The following is a 17,846-nucleotide window of genomic DNA, read 5'->3' as shown; positions in this document are numbered from 1 at the left end:
ATGCAATAAATAATGATGTTATTTAAGAAAGCCATTCGCCTCTGTTTCTGTTCTCCTCCGTCTCTCCTCTCCATCGCATCACAAAGAAGCACTATAGCTTTTCATCTTTCATTTGAATGGGCACTCGCCAGAGCAGATGTTTCCTGCCTCTTTCATTAAGAAAATCTTCATTAAAAAACGGGAGAAGGAAAGAGAGGACATCTTGATTCCTTTTCATTTCTCATGTCCTTCCTTGTTTTTAAAGCCCTGCTCCCTATTGAGAAAGAGTTCATCAAGATTTGGGTGTAGGCCTAACCTAGTGTTACCGCCAGCATTAGCATTGTTATTGTTTTTCTACGCTTAGCTCCCAGTCCCCACCCCCAGCAATAGTAATTAGACCAGCATGTTGAAACAGCCTCTGGAACTGGGAGGGAATAAATAACCTGTGATAGGATTATGATTTTGCACCCTTAGCCATATGCTGTTAGATTATTCATTCTCACAGCCTAGCTCATTAAAATGGTAATTAATGCTGAGAAATAGGTCTAATTGTCTATGGCTAGTGGTATGTGTTTGGGTGGGAGGATTGGTCGGCTTGTAGGTTTGTTTGCGTGCACTGCGTGAGAGACAAAATATGTTTGTACTTAAATATTAAGTATGTGAGTTATTAAGTAAACAGCTGGAAATAAGGGGCAGGTAGTAGAGAAATATACAGGCTTACTGACGAACAGAATGGTAGCCTGAAGGCAGATTTCTATGACAAGTGTGACATGTTCTCTATAAACCAAATCTCATCCATCATTGTTCTCTTCATTGATCCATTTCTCCCTCTTGCTCAACTTGCTCCTAAAGTTTAATTAAAGACTTTAATTTATCTCATTAAATTGTAAAGAAGGGATAGAGAGTAAGCTGCAGGCCATTTAGATTCTGTCTATCTCCTCAATTCTTTACTACTCAGTGATGAAAGACTGGTCAGGAGGAGAGGAAAATTATAATACTTTCGTATTACTGTATGCTGAAAGAGTCAAACACGAGATGATACCTGAGCATAGACTAAATGGAAACTAGCACATGCATTCAAGATAAAGCCATGCAAATCACTATTACAGTGTGATAATGCAAACTCAATGAACTAGCTTGCCTGTGAATATAGTCTACATGCCAGCTGGTGTGTATGTCTGTGTGTATAAGAGACAAAGTGTGTGTCTGTCAGTAGGGTTGGTTGTGCAACAATACAATACTAATAAGTATACAATACTACTACCACTAATACTAAAAACTTAAAACTCACAGGTAACCAGTGAAAGGCAGCAAGGATTGGTGTGATGTGTTCGCTTCTCATAGCACTCTCTAAAAGCCTGGCAGCAGCATTCTGTATCAACTGCAGTCTTTGGACGTTTCTCCTGCTGATATCAGTGTAAAGTGCATTGCAAAAGACAAAACTAGAAGAGACAAAAGCATAGATTACCTTTTAAGTCTGCAGAGGAAAAGAATGACTAGACCTTAGTCAGTGTTAGTCAATTTCAATTGGGCAAAGCAGGACTGCACTGCTTTGGTCACTAACGCATCAAAAGAAAATTGAGTCAAAAATAACAACTAGGTTGCAGTCATTTTTTTATTAGATAAGGCACATAGACTTGAGGAGAGATTGGTAACACTGATGGTCAACAAGGGACAATTGTAATAATTTCTGCTTTAGTCATTCAACTGCAGGAAAGTTTTGAACTTGAATGTGACATACAATTGGGTCATTCACATAGCAGTGGAAATCATTGTCATGTGCATGCATAATTTTCTAAGGATTAGCATGTATTTAATAAATAAAAGGGGACCCAAAATAGAACCCAGGGGGATGCCAAAAAAGAGGAGCTCAAGAAGAGGTATCTCCAAGCATTACAGAGAGGAACCTGATATAGGAGATAAGATAGGAAATTAACCAATCCAAAGCCACATCACTGATATCAACATAGATCCTCAGATAGCTGATCAAGACATTATGATCCACTGTCTCAAAGGAAATCAGATTGAAATTTTTCCAAATAGCCTGTTGTTTATAATAGAAATTAGTTGAGTGGATTATCTAGAGAGTTTCTTTTAAAGGGAGTAAACAGTGGTATGTTAGAAATTAGAGGAGAAAATATCAGTAGACAGAGCAGTCAATAATGGCTAAAATATCTGGACTAACCACCTGAAATACAGCTTTTAAAAAAAGCTGAAATGCAGACAGAAAGGCAGGTGGGTGATTTTGAAAGTGCAACAGTGTGTTACAGGGTTGACAGAGATTTCACGAAAGTGGGTAAGTAATGAAGGTGAACAGGAGTCACCATTAAGCTCTTTGAATTCAGTTTTAAAGTGCTGCGGAATCTCCACTATTTTGTTACAAAAGTAATTAAGATATTCTTCACATCTCTCTGGGGCATATTCAACTGGCTGGCTAGATGGGGGAATTTACAGTTTTAGAGACAGATTCTGGGATTATGACCATGTTCCTCGCTTCTTTGATTGTACACTGATAAGTGAATATTAGATCTTAGAGAAGCAAGGATTACACTTTTTCCATTTCTGCTCTGCCTTCTTGCACTGTCTCTTTCTTGATTCTTAATTCAAACATGGCAGAAAAGAAGGTTTCAGGTTCTTATATCTGACTCGAGCTGCAGAATCTAAAATAGTTGTCCAAGAACTGTAAAAAAAAAAACAAAAACTGACAAGCTCCTCTTTAGTGAGGTCAAGTTGTTCTCTCATATTAAAAAATATGAAGCAGTAAAATGTTGACAGAAACGATAAAAAGAGAGGGAATCTAGGGGGTGGGTGCGGATCATTGTGAGGAGTTGGGGTCATTACAGAGGAGTGGAACCTTGAGGAGCACTGTGTTGTGATCGGAGACAGCAAAGTCAACAAAATCCACATCATGCACACAGTAGGTCGAGTGTGTGACCTTTTTCATCGCTGCAGTGCTTCACATATTGGATCAAATTAAAGAAATCTAAAAGTTTGCTAAAAACAGAAGCAAACAAAGAGGAAGAAGGGCAACCAACATGAATATTAAAATTCACAAAGAATCTGACTCATATCGTAACATTACTGATGTTACTGACATTACAAAAGTACTTTAGGGGGTCAGTAGATTAAAACACATAAAATAGGCATTTATTCTTTAAAATAAAAGACTCTCAAAAGTGGAGAGACAGCCAAGACTGGAGAACAACTAAGATCACTCCTGTGTTTTACTGCAAGGCCATCCCCTCAGCCTTGGCAGGTCATTCTTGGCTGGTGGAAAAATAAATATTCTGGGGGGGACGACTTAATGTGAGGGGCACATTCATCAGAATGAATCCAAGACTGATGATAAGAAAAAAAAACTCAGATCAAAGACTTATTGGTGTGGGATCTTACACTGAGTATAAACACAAAAGCTGATTCAACAGCAGTGACTGAAGAAGAGTTTTTTAGCCATGATGAGATTGTTTCTGTGTGGACTGTGAGTAGATTTTGGTTTCAGGCTGAAATTTCAGTGTATATGTCCATATGAGCAGTGTAAAGTAGCCCGTTGCCCCAGGGAGTCATCAGCCTTATGGACAGAGACCTGCAGTAGCTCCACAGGAAATGACACACTTCCGGAAAGCTGTCTGGGATACTGCCACTACATTAGTGACCGTGTGTGTGTGTGTGTGTGTGTGTGTGTGTGTGTGTGTGTGTGTGTGTGCATTTAAAAGCTAGTATTAAAGCTAGTAGTATTGGTAGCCATTTGTGGATGTCCCCCACAGCATTTGATTTGTGTGACCAGCCTCGGCCAACGTACAAACATACTGTGTTTTCTGCATTAGAGTGTGCACATGGTAGGCTTAGAGAGAGAGACGGACCTTGAAAACAAACAGATAAAATACTTTAAACGTGCATGAACCTATGTGTTTTCTTCCTTAATACAGAAAATAACATTACCTATTTAATCTCACAAAAGGAGACTTTAGACCTCTATATTCTGTGTAATAACATTGCATGCCTCACCGTGCAAGATTGGGTTTAACGACATCTTGGTTGCAATCTATGGCAAACTGTACAACATCGATTGTGAGGCATGTCTGAGTGTGTGACAAATGCTTAGTGAGTTGTAGTGCTAAAATGTAAATATAACCTGCAGGCAGAAACGCGTTACCATGAAAATTTGTTTCGCCATTTCTGACACCACCTGCATTTGATGCTGTTTTGGCTGCCAAAGCTCTAAATCAGCTGTTGTGTCTTAGGGTGAGATCCAGGACTGCTGTTTTGGATTTGAGCAAAAAAAAATAAGATTTTCTAAAGATTGACTGAACAACCTAAAAATGTATAGAGGCTTTTTGCCCTGCTTGTCTGTAGTTTTGATGATCCGGAGGTGGCCTATAAGGTGATGTTTTTGAGCTCAGGTTTTAAAGTGGCCTTTTCCAAAATAACACTGCTGTGGCTATTTAAATACTTGATATTTTCAATGTTTTTTTTTCCCCAAATGGAGCTATGAGTTATTCTTGATGACAAAGTTGACATGACTAAGCTGGTGATCATCTGAACTCAGTTTCCCAGATATTTCCCACAGATCCAACGAGCAGGAATGCAAACAGTTCTGCATAAAGGAATGTTTTCACCATATTTGTATATGCTGCATGAGAGAGAATGGATGACAGGTTTATAAGGCAGAGAGAGAGAGAGAGGGAGGGAGGGAGAGAGAGAAAGCATTACCTGAAGCATTTTACTCTTCTGCATGTGTGTGTGCATGCGTGTGTGTGTGTGTGTGTGTGTGTATGTGTGTGTGCATGCGTGTGTGACAGATCCTTCTTTAACTGTGTGCATCTATTCAAATGGCGTGTAAGAGTTTCCTTCATGGTCAGTGACTATCATCTGGTTACTTTTTTGTTTCTCCCTCCCTCACATACACATACTGTTCACACAGAGAGTGTTGCATAATCTGCCCGTATGTTATCATATGAAGTAAACAAGAGTTAACTTCCTCTTTCCAGTGAAATCAGAGAATGTAGAAACTGTCCTTGCTCTTCCCATCTACTTTTACACACACACACAAAGAATAACAGTAATAAACACACTGTACTGTAATAAACTTCTGTCAGTGTCCATATAAAAAATACTGCACATGTGAGCAAAGGCTGGCGAAATTCCAACAAAATGAGACAAGTCATGTTTAATTAGCACATCATATTTGATTAAAAGTTAAAAGCAGTGCAGGTCTTTTAGGGGAGCTAAATCGTCTGTTGTCTGCAACTTCCCAGACCCCAGAACTAGGATTCTAGAGAAAAGAGTCAGTATACAAGTCCCTGTTGGGTCTGACCCAGCATGTATTTTACAGGAATGTGAGTGTGGGAGTGCCTCACTTGCATGTATTAGTGTGTGTGTGTCTATATGTGCGTCTGTGTTTCTAAGTATATACATGTGTGTTTAGTCAGCCTATTCAGCAGACATTCCCAGCTGTTTTCCAGGTAGTGTTCTCACGCTTCTAGTGCATCTCCTGTTTCTCACACCGGCTGTTTTGACTGTAATCCCTACCAACACACACACACACACACACACACACTGCCCCACCTCTTTACCTGGCCACCAGGTGAACAAACCCCCCCCCCACACACACACAGGTACACACCCCTTCCTGTTTCTGTTGACAGAGGAGCAGCCACAACAAAGAAAATAAGCACGCTCACAAACAAACAAACACACACAAAGGAAGAGGGACTGGGACAGGTAAGAGGTGAGGCGGGAGGAACAGGAAGAGGCCGGTAAGAGAGATGGGAAGACAAAGACAGAGAGAACAGGGGAGGTGGAGATGAGATGTGGGAATGTGCGGGAACTAGCAGGATGAGCTCATGCTCTCTCCATGCCCCGCCCACCATGCGTGACTCATACTTGGCAGGTGTGCCTGCATGTGTGTTTACAGCTGCAGATCAGCTCTGGGTGTGTCCTCATTACACTGCTGGGGGACATGTTTCCTCAAGCACAGGTGGAGCTATTCATCACACCAGTGTTTCAACAGCTTTACTTCCATTACCACACTACTTGACCTAATCAAAGTGACAATGAGCGACAGTAAGACAGGCTTTTAAAAAAATAATTTTCTGGAACATGAGCAGTAGCTCCGCAGAGTGTATGATGCAGGAATTACAAATATAGAAATTCCCTTGAAAGTAACCACATCCTCCCTGAGAGCACGGTATGAGGAGTGGGCCCCTGCTCCAAGTCTTGTGCTCCCCTCCCTGTTTTTGCCTCAAGTGATGGATGTGGTCAGTGGAGACGGCACACGACCTGCAGACAGCCACCAGCTCCTTAGAAGGAAATGCCATCTGCCTCTTTGGCTGCTGAGTGTCAATGAACTGCATGTGTGTGTGTGTGACATTTTGGGATCATGTGCGTATGTTATCAAGGTGGTGAAAGGGAATTTAATATGACACAATAATCCACAGATTGGAATTTTAGAAAATGGGTCCTGGCTCCAGGGAAAGTCACAGATCAGATATCACCTGTGCCAAATAATAATGCATCAGTCTTATTGGTTCAGCTGGTACGCATCTCCTATGAAAGAAAAAGCATTTTGTGTGGAAACAGGCAAGTCAACTTGCTTCTAAATAATAAAAAGAAAAAGTACACTCTGTCACGGACATCCTTAACCTTCCAATAATTCACTCTCTCCACACAAGGTCAGCCTTGGTGACATTCCACTTGACAGACATTGTAGAGATTCCAACTTTTATAAGCCTCTTTGGCATTTCACTTTGGAATATCTCATATTCAGATATCAGAAAATGTTATTTGTTATCTTTTGTATCCTATAATGCAGAGAATAAAAGGTCAAATAAGTATGTACACAACATGGTCTTACCCAAGATTGGCATCTCAGTGTGGTCTGGTCCAGTCAGCGTTTAGATCTCAGAGAGGCTTGGACAGTGTGTGGGGACAACTATTACCCAAAAGCACAAACACAATTATGAATTTAAGTCTAAGTTAAGGCTACGCACACCCTAACAGTAACAGTCAAATTCATATGGAGAAACTATTCTGGCAAACTCACTTTGTGCAGTGTGTACCGATGTGTGTATACATGCATATATTCAGTATGATATAGAAAGTAATGTCAGAAAGAATACAAGCACATCTGACTTGATGAATGTATGAGCATATGCTGAATATCCAAAAGACAACAGTTCTTCAGCGTCTTTGTTGAAAGTTACTAACCAGTTGCCTGCAACTTTGTCTTCATTCTTTAATGAGACACTAGTTAATGAGCATCGGTTTCCAGTTAATATCCAGGGATTTAGGCCTACGGGGCCCCTACCAGCTAACCATTAAGCATCAACCATTAGCCAGCTGCAGCCATTTTCCAGTGAAAGTGAATGCAGTGATTAGTGACGATTCCCATTCCAAAGACGCATAGAATGGTTCAGAAAGGAATCCCGCTCCGGTGATCTCTGCCATCCCGTGGCACCTGTGCCTCTATAAGGAATGAAAGAGAAACAATGCAATGTGTTGCCGAACAGCGGCCACTGTGACCACAAGCGGCAATTACAGGATAATGGCACATTGGATTTCCCCACATTTCCCAGGATTCTCCTGAGTCAGTTGTTTTAAAGACACTGAGTAACACGACTGAGAGAAAGCTGAATGTGACCACAAGCAGGAAACCACGAACATGTCCCCTGCTGAGGTACAGTGTGTTTACTTTTTGCTTGGCTTCTGTAATGAAACCAATGAAATATGTATCTGTGACATGCTAATCGACAATGTAACAGTAGCACAAGTGCAGAAGAGTTATAAATTCAGCAAAGTTATTTCAGCTGTGGCAGTTATGTAGCAATAGCTCAGTGAAGTTTGCTGACATTATCTAACACACGGTAGTGTTCAACGACAAGCTATTACTCATACAAGAACAACTACGGCTGTAGTAGCAAAATTCATGAATAAATTGAGCATTTGTGTGTTTTATAAACCTAGAAACTATATGTAGAACCACCATGGAGCCACCAGAAAGCCATTATGGTTCTACCATGGTACCATACCACAGTGCCACGACAAAGACTCCACAGAACAACTAATGAGCCTCGAGCCTCTACATGCAGATGTTTAGAGTTCCTCAAATTACAGTTAGTGAGTTGGGTGACGTTCACGCTGTCAAACAGCCGAGGAAGCAACAGTGGAGTAATTGCCACTGTCATCTAAGGTTTTACAGCTGCATGGTCAACCATGCGGCAGAGCTAAGAGTACTGTAATGTCTTCGTTGTTGTTAATGTCACAGCACTATACCGTAACAGTTAGGCATTACTGTCATTCAAAAGCTCATTTAAAGGTACCACATTCTCGCAGGGCAGGGCAAGGCTGATTAATTATTAAAGGAGAATTACAACTAATGTCACATAGTATTTAGGTAAATAAGTGCAAGGGGAACACATGGTTAATCATCCAAATGAATCTCACCTTGTATTTAAGAAAATGTATTTCTATTTATAGTTTAGGCCAAGAGGTTTTTAGACATGAAGTGAACGTCAGCTTGTATGTGCTGATCTGTTTGTGTAATCTTGACCATTCCTTTTTCAGTTCACCAGTCTCTTTATCTCAAATGTTCTTAAAATGCATTTATCATCTTAACTGATGACTACAAATGTTTCAGTTCCTCTAATCTGTGTCGCCTCTATCGCCATTTTTCTTTATCTCTGATAATGTTCTGAATTCTCAGGGCTCATGTCTTATCTCTCTGTATGACGCACAGAGCCGAGCAAGGACATGCAGTTTCTATGCTACGCTGAGACAATGTCCTCGAGTCGCCAACCTCAGGTTGACTCTAAGCACTTTTCGAGTGTTTCAATAGTTCAGAGTGATGGACGGGTAGGAAGAGCAATAGAATGTAGCTGAGAAATGAAGGACAGTGCCACCATTGTTTACATTTACGTTTATTTCGGTTGTAACACTTCTAGTCACAAACAACATATTCAGCTGGTTATTGACCTCCGTATTAGGTCATTTGCAGGTGTGTGTGAGAGCCTCATACAAAAAACACAAGTGATAAACAGTATAGGTGGATAGGCGCAGAGAGAGCTTATGAAAGAGTGGGAAGAGAAGTAAGGGGGATGGGAGTCTCATTTGGGAATTACCACATTATTATATGAATGATGGAGGCTGGTAGTGGTGAAGGGAAGATAAATAAATAATTAGGGAAACACGGTTGAACAACACAGCCGTCTTCCTTTTAAGGCAAAGCAAGAAAAACAGAGGAGTGGAAGGAAAAAAAGAAGAGCAAAAACATTCATAAAACAGAGGCATGGATTGATTTCTTCACTCGACTATTCATTTCTTTGACAACAACAACAAGATGGGATTTGAGACACAAAAGATTTTCTTGTTTGGCTTCTCCTGTATCAGTGTAATGAAAGCTGTTTTCCATCGAGATCACACAGCAGGTTTACTGAGCCCTCCAAAGACATTGACACTGTCTGGAAGTGGGCCATCAGTTTCCTTCAATCACCCTAATGTGGAGGGCTGTGAGGCTGACAGCCATCTATAGCCGAGTGATACCCCTCCCCCCGAGCGCTAATAAACAAACACACAGCCTCCCCCGGAGTCCCCCAGGTGGTCTCAGTCAACACATTGAATAGAGCATCACTCAATGATGGATCAAAAGAAAGACAGTCCGGCCATCGCTCATCTTCTCTTTCCCCGTCCGCCCAACTATCCTCTCCTCCGCTCCCGTTCTCTCCCACTCTTTGATCTACCTTTTCTCGTTTAGCCCCCCTCTCATCCATCTTGGGTGTTCCTGCCCTGCTCTGAGCTCCAGACAGGCTGAGGGGCTCTAGACCTCATTCTTCAACCGCCTCTCCCTGCTGGGACAAATAGGTCCCTGAGCAGCCCTGGTGAAGGATGAACCTGTTACACATAAAACCACTTTTTTCTTCCAAATGCCAGTGTCTTGCTCTCTTGTGCATGCACTCTCACGCTTAGATACATCAAACTCATCTCCCATTTTCTATACAAATGCATAAATGGCCATACATGGGCTAAATGATTTGTTGGAGCTGTAGCGAGTTGTCCTCCATATCTGTCACATTTAAATGGACTACACAGTGCATCTCACCAACAAAAGGTATCCACACATGGCAAATAATGCTTTCCTGCAACAATACACACTACTATTTGCTGCTTACTTCACAAATCAGGATATGGGATACGTGGATGATCTAGTGTGTCTCAAGGGACATCACACCAAACTGAAAGTGAATCACAATCTTGGAAGAAGAACCGTGCAACAACATCACAACTAGTAAATTTGACTTTATGGCCTCTTCATTGCAGTGAGCACCAGGCATAATGCTGGACAGAGTTTGCTTAAACTCTGTACATAACGTTATTCTGTAGCTCAGTATTAACTTGTTGAGGGTCCTGATATATTAGTATGACTGCAAAGATCACCACCTCACATTACCTCATGTAAAAAACTACCTCCTTGGTATTTTGCATTTGTGCCCAAAGAACATCATGGAGAGGTGAAACACAAAGGCAGAGACAAAAAGAGAAATCTGCATTACATTGATAAATCAATGTTTCACAATTGATCAGCCAATCAATGTGCTGAATAGGCAGCTGTAAAGGACAGACTTAAGCCAACTGAACTGGACACTCTGCAAAAACCAAAAGCAACGGTTAACCACAGAAGACACCCCTCGTCTTGCACCCAAGGAGTGGACTGGGAGGAGTAGCGCGTGTTACAGAGTACGTATGCTTCAACCTAAGTGCTTGTTGAATGTTCGAACAGCGTCTGACACCCCCTCCTTCAACACTTCTCACAATGTCTGAAAATTGGAGCATTACGCCCATATTTGGACCATTAATGCATCCCTCCAATTTGTGATAGCAGCCTTTTTGCTTTCTGTTCCAGGTGCCCTCCATGCAGGTCAAGCAAAAGTACATTAGAACTGTACATTAAAAAAAAAAAAAAAAAAAGACATCAGCAACAGCACAGTTTAGACTAGCAGGCCAATAACAGGCAGGCTGTTATGCAAGTTTTGGCCTGGTCTGAGCACAGAGCATCATAATTGCTGTAATGAAAACCAGAGACAGAGACAGAGTGAGAGATTAGGCCAGTGAAAAGCAGCAAAGCTCCCATCACAACTCCAACCACACTGAGGAGAATTCACAACCCCCTCGGCTTTCTCTTCTAGTAATGGGCTGTTTTTCTGCAAGTACTTTTGGCCTGAGCCACTCCTCTCTTTTTTATCTTCTCCCTACTTCTTTCCAAGTCCCTGCTTCACTCTGTTCTCTCTCCTGTTTTTCTGCTCGTCTCTCTCTTTCTCTCTTCTTTTTCCTCGAGCATGATAGCATGATAGGTTTTTCTCCCTCTGAGCGCTTGCAGAGCAACAACACATTCCTGCCCGCATTCCAGCCTCAGGAAAAACAGTGTCCGGAACATAATAAAAGGCCAAGCACGTCATTTGTTTTTAAACCCACTTGCTCTCTGGAACAAAGCTGCGCTTAGGGCAGGATCGGGCAAATGTGTTTGTGCATAAGAGAAAGAGACAGTGAGAGGGATGTGTTTGTGTTTACATGAATCTGTGTGCATGTGTGTTTTCTGTTTTTCTCTGTGGTAATGACAGCGTGATGAGCTTACCCCTAGACCACAAATGATATACCACACGGCCTCCGCCCAGCCACACGACCTGAAATACAAACGTGTGAAAAAAGGAGGAAAAAAAAGAAAGCATGGCAGCTCATATCTCCAGTCACGCTGCCTGTCAGCATATTGTATGTTTTCATTTGTCCCATTCAGGGTCTGAAATTAATTTTCTTCACTGCCTGCCAAGTGTTTCTTTTTTGTTGTCTGCCGCTCAGATTTCAAATGTGGCAGATAAAATGTATATGTGCTAAATTAAGGCATTATTTAATGTGAAGAACATAGTACAACAGACAAATTACACATGTTCCTCTAACTCAGAGACTGAAATCAGTCACTTGTCCATGACATGTCCAGTACTTTCATTTCTTGTTTTCTGCTGATGTCTTTTTTTTTTTTAACCATTTATTTTGCAGGTTTCTTACTATTTGATTTTATTTTCATCAAATAACGCCACTGTAGCCAGGTTTCCATCCAAATGTACTACAAAATGTAACTGAATTTTGGGAAATTTGGCACAACATTTTTTTTAATGAATGCTTGTTTCCATCCACTACGGTTATGAGATTTGGTGTAATGGGAGGGTTTAGGACTCAAATACAGCACACAGTACGTCAGCAAAAGCTCAAAGTCAATTTTATTACGCTTGGCAAGCAGGTGAATCCAATTCAGAATAACAACCTGGTTCTTTGTGTTTGGAGGACGCCCCAGGATTCCAGCTGGTGAAGCCGGATCGGCAAGCTAGGAAGGAGAGCTCACACTCAGAGGGCAGTTCAGTGGGAGCTTGCAGTACTGTGGGAGCTTGCAGTACTGTGAGCAGGCAGAGGGAGAGTCGGAGCCAGGCGTAGGACCAGAAGGCCGGCCCAGGGAACCAAAGCAGCCGAAAGCCAGGGAGCCACGAAAACTTGTGTAGGCTGAGGTGATTACCAGGACAGAGACAGGCCGGATCGGCAACAAGCAATTGGTCCGGGATTGAGTACTGGAGAGTCTTGCATTAAGGAGTGAAAAACAATCTAGCAGTGAGTGCATGGTGAAGGCTTAAATACTGGTTTAATGAGTGATCAGGAGCAGGTGAGTGGAACAGGTGGTGGGAGTTGGCTGATTGGTGGAAGTGGCTGGCAGGTGATCAGAAAAATACTGAGAGGAAGGTTAACCAGAAGACTGACTGTGACAGTTGGTTCATCGAGTTAAGCAGTAAGTGCCGCTAATTTAAGTAAGTCAACCATTATAGTAGTGCAGAGGAAGCAGGTGATTAAAAAGAATGTAGGGGGCGCTGTGGTGGCTCACCTTTGGCCCTTCACTGCATGCCATCACCTCTCTCACGTTTGTTTCCTGTCCCTTCCACTGTCCTAACAAATAAATCGTTGAAAAAAAATGTAGAAAACACGATGATAATATGTCGTTTTCATGTTTCAGTCTCCTCACTGCTGCACATACACAAGGTGTTTTGGAAAATTCACCTATTGTAGCTAGCTAATCAATCAACTGTCTAATGAAACTGATACGTGAGGTAGCTTGTGTTGATATGTTAACGAGAGAGCGTGTGCATATTTTCATTCATGGTTACTGGTTAGAATTCAGTAAACTTCAACTGTCAATCAAAATCAGCACAGTTCTATGACCACAAGCTTTGTTTTTATATAACAGCTGCTCTTGACTTACAACTCTGTAGCTCTATGCAACAATATACTAACCTTAGTAAATGTGTCTCTGTTCGTTTTCACTGTCCGCCAAAGTGGCTGATGGCCAATTCTACCCACCACTGCAAACATCTTACCCACATTCGGTGGATGGTGGAATTTCTCTCCTCTGTCTGTTGTTGGCATTTTTTCTCATTTCTCATGTGTGCTCCAGACCACAGAAGAACCAGATGCACTGTGACCCCCCCCGGGCAACCTACACTCTCAGGTATCTGCTGTTTAAACATACGCAGTGGACAATGGCACACAAAGACACATGCACATATATGGCTGTACACACAGTAATTATCATTGGGCCAGCTGATAAGAGCAGTCCAGGACATTTTGCCGCTGTCCAGGTCACACTCTCCCTGACAGTGGTGGCAGGTTGAAGGTCAGGCCAGATTTAATGGAGTCTTTTGGCCGTGGTGTATCCTTGGTCAGAGAGCCTCTTGACCTCTATATCCTGCCTGGAACAATATCACTTTCACTCCACATCCTCTAAGCCAGCCATCACTCTACAAGCATGACTGTGACCGATTTAGGTGCATAACCCTCCACGTTGACATTTCCCATCATTCATCCCTATTTTTGTCTTTTAATCCATCCAGCCCACTACATTTGCCGCAACCCCCCAAACTCTCAATTTCTAAATGTCTTGAGGTTGTTCGGTAACTGATACTGAGAGCTTCCGACCAGCCAATCCATAGCACTTCTGACCTCATCCTGTCCTCCTCTATGTTTGTTACTTCCCCCACTGCCGGCCCCATCAGCTCCTCAGGAAGCTAATAATCTCCTTCCTGTATCTGACCCGTGGCGTGGCGGCCAGAGTGTGTGCTGGTTTTTTTATAAAGGAAATTACTTAGCCCTCTTCAGAAAATTAAAGAATGGACTTGTGATCTATCTTTAAAGTTTTATGTCTTCAGTACAATAGTTGACTTGTGTTGTTGATTGACAATAAGCAAAATAAAGAATAATGGATGGATATAATCTCTTATTTTCCTGAAATCAGCTTTCATAATTGTTACAGAAAAAGTAGGATCACTCTCCTTGTCTAATTGTGAGTGATCTCACAGATATCCCACACATGAGGCATCAAAAGGCCAAAGTTTAACAACCCACCAATAAAGCAGCAGTTCTTACAGCCGGCTTTCATATGACCCAATATCACACTACCACTCTTAGGGCTTGAGGGACCAATAACCTGTGTCATTAATGACCACTGCTTATCCTGCCTCTTGACCTGGACATCTCTCGTAAAAAAAAACAGTGAGACCCACCCCCTTTTCCCCACTCTCTCCCCTGTTCAGGCAAATGCCTTCATCAGCTTTCAACCACGTTCTCTTCTTTGCTTTACCACACACACACACACACACACACACACACACTAGTTTACAGAAGGCTAAATGTTGCCAAGCAGCTTCATCTCTTCCTTGTGACTGATGATGCCACATGTCGTAAAACATACAGGCATTTCATGGTGACAACAGGAGAATATGAAGTGTTCAGTAAAAACGCAAAGGGTAATAAAATCTGTCTTGCACTTTGTGTTCCTTTCTGAGTCTATCGCTTTCACTCGCTCCCCTTCTGTCTCGCTCTGCTTCTTGTTTTCCCTGTAGTGGTCTTGATGTTGTAATCCACACCTGGACAGGCGCCAAGCATGTCTGCAGACACCTGCGTCAGACCGACTGAGAAAAACAAGAGTGAAAAGAACAGATCCCTTCATCTTTCTACCCCCTCTCTTTGTGTCTCCCTCTGAGTTTGTCTGTATGTCTCTTCTACACCCCTCCCCAACTCTCTGTGAGTTTCAATGGGTCATGTGACTTCCTTCCTGTTGTTTTGACCCTAGGGTCAGTCTGGCTCAGGGTCCCCCCGCCCCCCTTTGCTTATTAAACACAATCTTTAAACCTCAGTGTGTTTTGCCACACACATACAGGCAGACAGAGCAGGAGAGTCAGAGGGAAAGAGGTGGGCCTCTGCTGAATCTGATTGAACTTTAGAGGAACTCAATGACCACGCTCTACTCCTCTTTATGGTGCTCTCCGGCTGACCTTTCTGTCTGTAGAGGACAGCAGACGGTGGGGGACTGGGTGCTGGCCTCTTGTTATGGCTTACTCAAATAAAGAACACTCTGTTTTGGGTCCAAACATTGTCTGTTGTATAAAGACTACTATTAGCATCTGTCAGACGTAGTAGATACATCCCATTCTTCCTCAGCCTAGACTGCAGTGTATCATAAATGTCGTTCACGTCACTCTTTATTTCATACAGTTGTCTAGGGCAACCATTATTTTTGGCTTTCAAACGAGTAGAGGGGGCTCAGGTCACTTCAAACAATACAATCCAAGGTCATCACAGCATAAAGTGCACCCAGAATCCCTCTGGAGTTTAACGTGTAATCTCCTGAATTATCAAAGGTCCTGCTATCTCACAGTTTTTCCCCAGCAGCAGGCTTCTGTTCCTATCTGACCACCATTCACGAGACTTTGCAGATTCAGAACAGGCGTCAGAGGGCTAACAGTGGATCCAGTGTGTTGTCATGGTTACAGATAAGGCTGTGCGTTATCACTCTCCTCAGCAATGGAAAGCACATGACCATGAATTGTAGTACAATTGGTTTATGTGTGTATGTGTACACAGCGACAGCGTCACTGGCTGCATGAACAGAATTCTTGAGGAGAAAAAAAAAAAAAAGACACTGATGCAGAATTGCACTTACTCAACTTATTTCTGAGTTCATGGTAACTTCAAAAAAGTAAGCAGTGAGTGTGTTTGAAAAAGCAGTTTGCTCTGAGGGAGGACCACTGTCATGCGCTATGTTTAATTATCCTGTGCGTATATGTATGGCAAATGCTTTTCACTCCATGTACTTCAGCTGACTGAGAGAAAGGTGTGTCCTGCATGCAGCTTTCACAGCACTGTGGAACGCAGGGTACTAAGCAGTTCAAATTAAACCCACCTTCAGTGGTGTAACGTGCTGTTCCCAACCTGGGAACGATGAGCACCCTGGCACAGTGGCAAACAGAAGTTTGAGTGCTTCTCAGCACCTTATCCCAGCAGAGCAAAGTGACCTACGTGAGTTGAGAGGACGACTTTCTCCTTGTGAATGCTGTGTGGAAGCTAGAGATACAGACAGAGATAGAGAAGCAAACAGATTAATACAGTGGGGCAAAAAAGTATTTAGTCAGCCACCAATTGTGCAAGTTCTCCCACTTAAAAAGATGAGAGAGGCCTGTAATTTCATCATAGGTACACTTCAACTATGAGAGACAGAATGGGGGGAAAGAATCCAGGAAATCACATTGTAGGATTTTTAATGAATTAATTGGTAAATTCCTTGTTAAAATAAGTATTTGGTCACCTACAAACAAGCAAGATTTCTGGCTCTCACAGACCTGTAACTTCTTCTTTGAGAGGCTCCGCTGTCCTCCACTCGTTACCTGTATTAATGGCACCTGTTTGAACTCGTTATCAGTATAAAAGACACCTGTCCACAACCTCAAACAGTCACACTCCAAACTCCACTATGGCCAAGACCAAAGAGCTGTCAAAGGACACCAGAAACAAAATTGTAGACCTGCACCAGGCTGGGAAGACTGAATCTGCAATAGGTAAGCAGCTTGGTGTGAAGAAATCAACTGTGGGAGCAATTATTAGAAAATGGAAGACATACAAGACCACTGATAATCTCTCTCGATCTGGGGCTCCACGCAAGATCTCACCCCGTGGGGTCAAAATGATCACAAGAACGGTGAGCAAAAATCCCAGAACCACACGGGGGGACCTAATGAATGACCTGCAGAGAGCTGGGACCAAAGTAACAAAGGCTACCATCAGTAACACACTACGCCGCCAGGGACTCAAATCCTGCAGTGCCAGACGTGTCCCCCTGCTTAAGCCAGTACATGTCCAGGCCCATCTGAAGTTTGCTAGAGAGCATTTGGATGATCCAGAAGAGGATTGGGAGAATGTCATATGGTCAGATGAAACCAAAATAGAACTTTTTGGTAAAAACTCAACTTGTCGTGTTTGGAGGAGAAAGAATGCTGAGTTGCATCCAAAGAACACCATGCCTACTGTGAAGCATGGGGGTGGAAGCATCATGCTTTGGGGCTGTTTTTCTGCAAAGGGACCAGGACGACTGATCTGTGTAAAGGAAAGAATGAATGGGGCCATGTATCGTGAGATTTTGAGTGAAAACCTCCTTCCATCAGCAAGGGCATTGAAGATGAAACATGGCTGGGTCTTTGAGCATGACAATGATCCCAAACACACCGCCCGGCAAAAAAAAATGCAAAATTACAGGCCTCTCATCTTTTTAAGTGGGAGAACTTGCACAATTGGTGGCTGACTAAATACTTTTTTGCCCCACTGTAAGCCCTTTTCAGAAATGTGCAACAGTGCTGGATTCATTGGTTTGTAAAAGTAATGACTATGGGGCTTTTAAACGTATATGTGAATACTCTGTGATAGCTTTATGCAAACATGACGGGACAAGGACAGCATGCAGTAATACCAGGTAAGAAGCACATCAAGCTCATCTTAATGTGCTAGTTTGCCAG

Source organism: Pempheris klunzingeri, chromosome 10, assembly GCF_042242105.1.
Source record: "Pempheris klunzingeri isolate RE-2024b chromosome 10, fPemKlu1.hap1, whole genome shotgun sequence".
Lineage (NCBI taxonomy): Eukaryota > Metazoa > Chordata > Actinopteri > Acropomatiformes > Pempheridae > Pempheris > Pempheris klunzingeri.
Note: the sequence above shows the minus strand (reverse complement) of the source record.